The 10,000-nt window shown below is 36.9% G+C and overlaps 1 long non-coding RNA gene across 1 annotated transcript in view; it reads right to left on the minus strand.

Moving 5' to 3' along the window:
• Window positions 1-10,000, minus strand: part of LOC123514535 — a 153,238-nt gene that overhangs the window by 92,100 nt on the left and 51,138 nt on the right. The window lies entirely within an intron of this gene.

Raw genomic sequence — 10,000 nt, forward strand, 5'->3', positions numbered from 1 at the left:
ACGGACAAGAAGAGATATGGTGACTTGGCAGATTGCAATAATCATAGTGTTTCTTTTGCAATGAACGCCACCAGTAATAGTAATCATTATAGTGAAAAACACGAATGGGGAAAAAAGGGAGAGGAGGGAAAGGAGGAAAAGGAGGAAAAGGAGGAGGAGGAGGAGGAGGAGGAGGAGGAGGAGGAGGAGGAGGAGGAGGAGGAGGAGGAGGAAGAAGAAGAAGAAGAAGAAGAAGAAGAAGAAGAAGAAGAAGAAGAAGAAGAAGAAGAAGAAGAAGAAGAAGAAGAAGAAGAAGAAGAAGAAGAAGAAGAAGAAGAAGAAGAAGAAGAAGAAGAAGAAGAAGAAGAAGAAGAAGAAGAAGAAGAAGAAGAAGAAGAAGAAGAAGAAGAAGAGGAGGAGGAGGAGGAGGAAGAGAAGGAGGAGAAGGAGGAGAAGGAAGAGGAGAAGGAGTAAGAAGAGGAGGAAGAGGAGGAGGAATAGGATAAATATAAAAGAATACAAAGGAAAGAACAGACAGCAACAGACCTACTGGGCCAAGCAGGGCTGTCTGGGCTGTCCGCGTGACTATGCTACGACAGCAGGTATAGCTCTGAGAATAAAACGTTAAGAGGAAACGTTTGTAATGAAAAGCATGAAAAACCAGATCTAGTTTTCCTTATATGAAAATTGACTTTCAAAAATTTGCCTTAAAGTTTATAAAGCCTCAATGAAAAAAAAAATGTCAACGAATTTGTTTAGTATATCTCAGAGAATCAAATGACAAATGTAGGAATTTTTTTTTTTATGTTTTTTTTTATACTTGTGAAAAAGATGAAAAACTAAAGTCCGTTCATCCAAAGAATCCAGGCCGAAACTGCTAGTTCGGTTGGCAGCCCTGCCCACCCCCGCCGCCACTAAACCTTCCCGACACTTTAATTTTCTTCAAGTACATTTATTTTTCTTCACTTAACTCAATAGATATACAAGTTTATAATTTGAAGAAAAATAAATGTACTTGAAGAAAATTTAAGTGTCGAGAAGGTTCAGTGGCGGCGGGGTGGGCAGGGCTGTCAACCGAATTAGCAGTTTCGGCCTGGATTCTTTGGATGAACGGACTATAGGTATAATTTTCCTCATCTGAAAATAGGAGTTGGAGGAGGAGGAGGCGGTCGAGAAGCAGGAGGAAGAGGAGGAGGTGGAGAAAAAGGAACAGGAGGAGGAGGAGGAGGAGGAGGAGGAGGAGGAGGAGGAGGAGGACTTCTATTACATACTGCACACCACCTCTCTTAATAAAAATGTAAAGCACAACATCTAACGGAAGGAATAAGAAAATCTTATCTCTTAAAATCGAAAATATTTTATCTGACACTGGCGCAAAAGGTAGAGTGTGACTGCGCCTACGTAGAAAGCCAGAAGTCTTATAATCATATAAGTCTTCTGTCTCAATGTGTTAATACGCGTAAAGATGATTAGAAAAATTGAGGGATAAGATGCCAAGTGGACAGAGATAAGATTCATAGAAGGACTGTCACTTGTAGACCTGATGGGTTCTTGTGGCTTTCCTTAAATTTCTTATGTTCTTGTGTTCTTATGTAAAGTTGCAACAAGGCGGTTTTATTTTTCTGTTCATGCACCTTTCATTATATTTCTTTTAGAGTAATGTTACTGGTTCTTTACTCAAATTTTATTCGCCTATTACTTTATTTATTCTAATGATTTGCCTTCCTTCTTTGGTTCACCCTTGTTATTTCATATTCCTCTTGTTTCGACTTTAAATCATTTTTCGTGTTCTTTTAACTCCTACATCTCTACTAATTGATCAAGAAACAGCGCAGACGTTATACAAAATTATCCAATTAAGAGTAAGTGATAATAAAGGTAAAAAAAAAAATATTTCAAATGTTTCTCGATATCGCTCCTTCAAATGAGTTCAAATCGCAACAAGGAGAGTAAAAGAAGTCTGCATTCCACACTTAATTCGTGGGAGAGATGAAAGAGTGAAGCTACTGTTTAACTCTCGCACTACTAAGGTGGATCAAGCAAAGCTAAGATTAAGCAACAAATCGTGTACAACGAGGCCACGGGGAGGGGACGGAGGCATGTAATAGTAACTCAGAAGTTCATTTGGAATTACATGGAGAATATAACAGGAGACACAGGAATGCAACTGTGAATTCAACTCCTACTTATCTCCAGTTCCTTTCTTTATTTTATTCAATTTCTTCAGAAACTAACGTGAAACAATTGAAGAAAATATTCGAAAAAATCACAAAAGTCAATTATCTGTGAATGATTAAGCCATAAGACATAAAGTATTCCCTTTAACCCATAAATTCCTGTGAAAAGCCCACATGGCATAAATAAAAAAAAATAAATAAAAAGACTGGAAAATGTCTGCCTCAACATATCAAGGATAAGATACTCAGGCAAAATGACAAGAGCAAAATTTGTGTATATAAGCCATGGGACCGCATTACCTCACTCTTAAATTTCTTGAATAGTATTAAATTTGTTACATGTTGATTAAAAGTGCAAAGAATTCGTTTATTGATATCATGTGGTCCAAAGTCGACTGTATATATGTTAACTTTGTTCACACTAGAGTACCACTATATTATGAAAAATAAGTGTAGTTCTTCCCTAAGATGGGATGTTAGGTGAAGAACATATGAACTTAGGGAAGAAAATATTTGGCAGTACCTGTAAAACGTACCTGGTGTATTTCTATCCACCCGTCAGTCCTATTTGTGATACTGTCTAATCTTTTAAAGTTTCCTATTGACTCAGTCATAACATCGTGACTACCGCGTATGTTCCAATCATCTACCACTGCAAAAACAGTAGCCTTTTTTTTTACATATATCTTACAACCATTCTTTGTATTAACCATTCTCAAACAGCGATGTATGAATACTCTCTCTCTCTCTCTCTCTCTCTCTCTCTCTCTCTCGTGTTGTATCCCCATGTAGGAAACCTGTTCACACTCATTGCCAGGAATCACGAACAGTCCACCCACCTCATAAACTCGTGGGTGGAATGTAAAGAGGCAAGGAGGGGAGAGTAACAGCATTTTATCCAGCATTACTCTCTCACGTGTCTTGGCAGTCCAGAGGTACAGAAAGGAACGGAACATTACATCACCACGGAAAAAAGAAACTACTTGATTCTGAGTGACGCTCTACACCTCCATCTCATTCAAACACATGTTGGGAAAAAATTATACTCATGCAGCGGCTACTGTCCTAAATTCTCTCTCTCTCTCTCTCTCTCTCTCTCTCTCTCTCTCTCTCTCTCTCTCTCTCTCTCTCTCCGGGGATGGAGGTGTGTTGAGACTGAAAGTGAAAGTAAATGAGTCGATATATGTAGAAGGGTGTAAAAGTGTAAGTGTGAATATGCCCTAAATAATAAAAGAAGTAGTAGTAGTAGTAGTAGTAGTAGTAGTAGTAGTAGTAGTAGTAGTAGTAGTAGTAGTAGTAGTAGTAGTAGTAGTAGTAAGAGTAAGAGTAAGAGTAAAAGTAAGAGGAGGAGGAGGAGGAAGAGGTAGAGGAAGAGGAAGAGGAAGAGGAGGAGGAGGAGGAGGAGGAAGGAGAAGAGGAGGAAGGAGAAGAGGAGGAGGAGGAGGAGGAGGAGGAGGAGGAGGAAGGAGAAGAGGAGGAGAAGGAGGAGGCGGTGGAGGAGATGGAGGAGGAAGAGCAGATTATTGTTGTTGTTGTTGGTGGTGGTGGTGGTGGTGGTGGTGGAGGTGAAGTAGCAGCAGGTAATAATGAATGGATTTACACCTGTGGCAGTCAACGTGTCATGCATACTTTATTAAGCGGAAGATCAACTTGTAACCGAAAGGTGGAAAACACATAATGAAGTTATATCGAACTGGGAGAGGAAACTACCAATAATAAAGAAATTTCTTCCTTTCAGATTCAACGTCATGTCTTTATTATCTCAAGGAAAACTAAAACATTAAAACCGAAGGAAGTGGTGTTGACATTAACGAGTTGCACTTGTTAAAAAAAAAGAATTCATTCCTCTTGTTTTCATCACGTCTTAAAAAAAACTAAGAGGAAATGAATTAAGAACAAGCAGAGCATATGCAAAACAAAATTTTCATCGGCAATGATATTTAATGGGTCAAGAGCAATGATAAACAAATAACTTTCAGAATAATATATTGCGGCGCTACAAACCACAATGGCCGCCAGCTGCCCAGGCCGGTATCCTGGAAGTCTGGGTGCACTAATGGATGTTCCCAGGCTGCTCGCGGCTTCAAAGCTTGAATATGCATAAGTACGAAAAATAAGTAACCAAGCCACATCCTCCTTGGTTTTTTTTTTTTTTTTTATAAATGTAATGAAAAAAAAAATGTTATGAAATTTTTTTTACAATTCAAGAAAATTTAAGACTCCATCAACTGACAACTTGTTATGGCCTATGGGGCTACATATTCTTGTAATGGAAGGCTTTATGTGTGGGTGGATGTGCCATTGCTCTAGCCTTGCAGGATCCCATATAGTTAATTAATAGGAAGAACACCTGCATTTCTGCATTTGTGAAGACATTCTGCACTAATCTACTAATATTTAGTAAACATGGTAAATTTCCTCTTCTTGTTTCTCTTTTTCTTTCTATCCTGGTATAAGCGAAGCATGTGCAAAAAGCTTACAAAGGTTGATAATGTAAGGTCAGAAAAAAGAAAATTCGCTATATGTCAGCCTGGAGAATATTTATTCTTATTTCAGAGCAAACGAACATGATAAAAAAAACACACAATCACTGTAGATCGAACATTTTTCGTGTGAAAGAACCAGAAACAATTTGACTTTCAGAAAATATAAGCACACTGTAGCAGTACATGGATTGAGAGAAAAAAAAGCCGTCTTGCAATAGTAAGGAGGGCAGAATTAGGGAACGACGGAAATAAGATGCAGTAAGATAATGCATCATACGCACGCACGCACGCACGCACGGACGCACGCGCGCGCGCACAAACACACATACACACACACACACACACACACACACACACACACACACACACACACACACACACACAGAAAAGGGCGGTGCGGCTGATCCTGGGGACCGATTTTACCACCTACCAGGAGGCCCTCACACCCTGCACCTCACCACCCTACAGGCTCGCCACCAACACCTCTTCCAGCAGTTCGCCACCAAGCTCCTTCACCACCCGCGCCACAGGATCCTACTCCCTCCGGCAGACCCCCTTCCTCGACACAGTATCCGGCACCACAACAAGCTCCTTTCCATCCGTGCACGAACAGACGGATATAGAAACAGTACAATTCACACACTAATAAACATTATTAATTAACCTGTGAACACTGACTTTATGTGTGCTTATTTTTAAGTCTATAATTTTAATTTTACTCATAATATTCCCTCCTTAAAATGTACATTTTCAGCTCTCGAGCTGCGTATGTTTAAATGAAACAGTTTATTATTATATTATTATTACACACACACACACACACACACACACACACACGAGGTGCTTCTAGTTATGAATGATGTAATATAAGTGAGCATCTGTATAGAAACTAATTTATTGTGTACAATTGCCTCTTTACGTAACGCATCCACATCATAGTAAATAGTAAAATTCCGTCTGGCAGGGAGCTTCGGTTCGACGGACCGTGCCATTTCGTACATATAAATTTAATTTTTGCATGAAAATTTTTTTCTTAAGGTAGTAATCTTTACTTACTTACTTATTTACTTACTGACTTACACACCCACACAAAAAGTAAGTACAGACTAAGCTTAAACCATATGTTTGTAGAAGCCAGATGTTAACATATATGCGATTGCTTATGAATATGTAAGTGTCAACAGAACACCTGATCTCAGAAGCTTTCCTTTAAGAGCATGTCTTCTTAGTGCATAGACATAAATATAAAATTCTACTGATGCACTGGTGCTGATGCACCAAATTCTTGCACAGTCGTTCTCATGAATAAGTAATAAGCAAGATGATCGAGCAGAACACCTCACAAATAATTTACTGGAGTATTATTGTTTTTTTCTTTATCTTTCTTTGTGTAAAAGTACGAACCGAATAGTTCACAAACTTCATTTCCACATGAAAAGAAAATGGGGGCACTACCTAAGGCAAATAGGTCAGACCAGGTGGTCCTACAAAGACAGTTCAATTTACCACCTGAGTTTTGTTGTAATAAGGCGATAACTAGTGGCAAGGCCAATACTGCATGAATCACAAGCTGTGTGAAGCTATGAACGTTGCACTGCATGAATTGGGTTGTACTAAGGCTGCAGCTACTGAGGTGTTCCAGAGAGGCTTAATTTCCTGCAACGTTTTCCAGTTATTGCTTCTCTCTTATGTTTGCTCAAAAAGAGGATGTTTGACCTGCTCGGCCTTATCACACATGTCCTACTATGATGAGAAATATAATGAAAGAAAATACCACGGACATTTCTCAGAAAATGGTGAAGAATATTGTCGACATCAAGCATGGTTTTCTATATCATTCATTTCATGGTACAATGATAATTATAAGTCACCTTACTGATGTTCCAAATTACTACTCTTTTTATCTTAACATACGTATCTGATTTGTCAAAAAAAATCAAATATTGATTGCCCTTTTAAAGATATTCAAACTAACTATAAACACCTTAGTTCTTAAAATGATATTCTTTGTAATATTACTTCACACAATGCTACAATTTATTCATCTTTCGATCTCTAATCACATCTTGCCTTCTGATTATTATACCTCTTGCCGGCAACTCAACAGAATCCTTTCGATTTACTCTCATGGCTAAAGTGACCAACATAATTACTCTCTACTTTTTAATGAAAGTTACCATGGAATAATCGATCTTATACTATTTCTCCAGAATTCTGTGACTTCACTACAAGGATATATCATGAACACATCTCGATTAAATAATCAAAAGCCTCACCACATGTACTTGGTGACATCTTTAGATAAATATAAATTATCATCACTTCACAATTTATGTATAATATAAATAAATAAATAAATAAATAATATATATATATATATATATATATATATATATATATATATATATATATATATATATATATATGTGTGTGTGTGTGTGTGTGTGTGTGTGTGTGTGTGTGTGTGTGTGTGTGTGTGTGTGTGTGTGTGTGTGTGTGTGTGTGTGTGTTTGTCTAAAGCAGCAGCCACAGTAGCGGCAGCAGCAGCAGCAACAGCAGCTGTGATATTAGTAATAACGGTATCTGATTATCTAATAAAGCAATACAATATATTATCAAAATATGTTATGAATAGCGGCAAACTAAAATACCTTCTCTATTTTATATCAAAATATGCTAATATTTTTCACCCAAAGCAGTGCTATCATTGCTCTTGTTATTGTTGTTTCCTATCAGTAAGCATAGATACAACACTGCATAATCAAGCCTGGGTGCTATAAAACGCAGAAAAAATTATAACAATAATTACAATGATACCAATAAGTAATAATAATAATAATAATAATAATAATAATAATAATAATAATAATAATAATAATGGCAATAATAATAATGATAACAAATAATACCAAAAAATAATGATTTACTAAAGATAAAAGACTATTTCCTTCAGCTAATCTTTCTTTGCCTACTGGCCAGGAAATCATGTATTATTATTGAATTGCATCATTTACCTTCTAGGGATGTATATAACAATGCATTTGAGTTTTCTGAGCCTTCTTCCTGTGTGATGAATTCCCTGAGCCTTGAGTGACACCGGCACATACGCAACTCCTCAACTTATATCACCTCGTTCATGTGTTCAACATAAAAAAGTAGGAGTGAACCAAGATCAGAACTCATACACGTTCATCCCTAGCAGTCGGGCATCTTAGGATAAATTGAAAATCTCTCTCTCTCTCTCTCTCTCTCTCTCTCTCTCTCTCTCTCTCTCTCTCTCTCTCTCTCTCTCTCTCTTAATATATCAAAATGAGAAGCTCATATTCATCTTAGGTAAAATATGATTATGAAATAATTTACAGAGTCAAAGACATTACAAAACTCATTTATATAATTGGTTAAGATGAAATCAAATAATTCAAATAAAAAATCTATTCAAATTATGAAAAAACATATTTCTATCTATTTTCAATAAAAAAACGTAACATTCTAAAGCTGCCATCAACATAAGTATGTAGCAGTTTTGTTTTCGAATAAATCTGATTTCCACAACCAGTGAACCATGATATCGTTTCTAGAAATTAATTATTCCCGGTGCTCCATTCTCTGTGCGACTATTGCAGACAAGTACGGTGGTTGTTTGTCTCTCTCTCTCTCTCTCTCTCTCTCTCTCTCTCTCTCTCTCTCTCTCTCTCTCTCTCTCTCTCTCATGTTATACATACAATTACCAGCAAATACTGATAAAAATTAACCTCGACGAAGCTGCATTTTATTTTATACAAGTATAATATACGAAAAGGTATATTTTAAACATTTACATATATAAGAATACCAATAATAATACTAATTAAAAAAATCAACGACAGAAACTCCAAAACGCCTCCACTACTACACACCAAAAACTTCCATTACACCACCACCACCACCACCACTACCACCACCATCACCACCACCACCACCGCCATCGCCCCTGCCCTAACCCTAACACCAACCCTTCTAACAACAACAACAGGAACAACAACAGCCACCCAAGTGACCCCATTTAGCACCAAAACAACATGAGGGGTCCAGCATTGGGGAATCTTCTCGTCAACAGGTGAAGGTCGAGAGCTTTTTTTTCTCGAGATCGTCTTAAGGTATTGGGTTATACAATAGTGATCTTATTGTCTTTGCCTCCACTCTCGCTCTCTCTCTCTCTCTCTCTCTCCTCTCTCTCTCTCTCTCTCTCTCTCTCTCTCTCTCTCTCTCTCTCTCTCTCTCTCTCTCTCTCTCTCTCTCTCTCTCTCTGTGTGTGTGTGTGTGTGTGTGTGTGTGTGTGTGTGTGTGTGTGTGTGTGTGTGTGTGTGTGTGTGTGTGTGTGTGTGTGTGTGTAAGTAAGTAAGTAAGTAAGTAAGTAAGTAAGTAAGTAAGTAAGTAAGTAAGTAAGTAAGTAAGTAAGTAAGTAAGTAAGTAAGTAAGTAAGTAAGTAAATGTTTATTGTTATGAAAAATAGCATTAGCGATACAAGTATATCAAGTTTGATCACTTCAGTACCATGACGCGTTCCCATATTCATTCTGGTCTCTACTTCGTGTTTTAATACAGTTTCAAAAACTTGTATGGGTAATTAGAATAGTGAAGACTGTGGCCATTAATCTTTTCAACTCCATAGACCCTTCCTAATCTCAAGAAACTGGTCTGTCTAATCGTACACAAATTTCAAGGTAAAAATGTGCCCCATTATTGAAGGGGTTAAATAAATACATAAAAAGATACACCAAAAAAATTTAGTTTTGATCTATATATAATTTCTTGGTAAAAGAAGGCCACGTACTTACCCATAAGGGAACACATTATGAAAAGTGTGGGTAACATAAGGTATAATATATACATATCATAGACTCTGTAATTAGGTTATGGCAAATTTTGTACACAATACTTTTCATTTTAGATATCTTTAAGCAATTTTCTTCTATATGAATTTTTCAATTTAGTATTTCATAAATAAAAACTCCTCCAAGAAATTCTGTATGACTCACGTGAATACAATAGATTAGATTTTATTCATAAACTCAGACTTTATAGATAAAGTATTGCGCACAGCTCCAGGAGGCAAAAATAAAAAATAAGAAATGTCAATATCTTTAATATGAAATCATTTTACAGTTTTATAACCAAGAGATAGCAGGAAAAAAAAACATACAAATATAGTACTGAGAACCAATAACCACCTACAACTTTATCCACCTGCCTGAAGATACCCACACTTGACCCCAAAAATAATGATAAATATGATAAATACAACATATGAAGACAATTTATTTAGAGTATTTACTCTTGTATTATGCATGAAGTCATCATTATATTTACAAACTGTTG

The sequence above is a fragment of the Portunus trituberculatus genome, chromosome 38 (genome assembly GCF_017591435.1).
Source record: "Portunus trituberculatus isolate SZX2019 chromosome 38, ASM1759143v1, whole genome shotgun sequence".
NCBI classification, from domain to species: Eukaryota; Metazoa; Arthropoda; class Malacostraca; order Decapoda; family Portunidae; genus Portunus; species Portunus trituberculatus.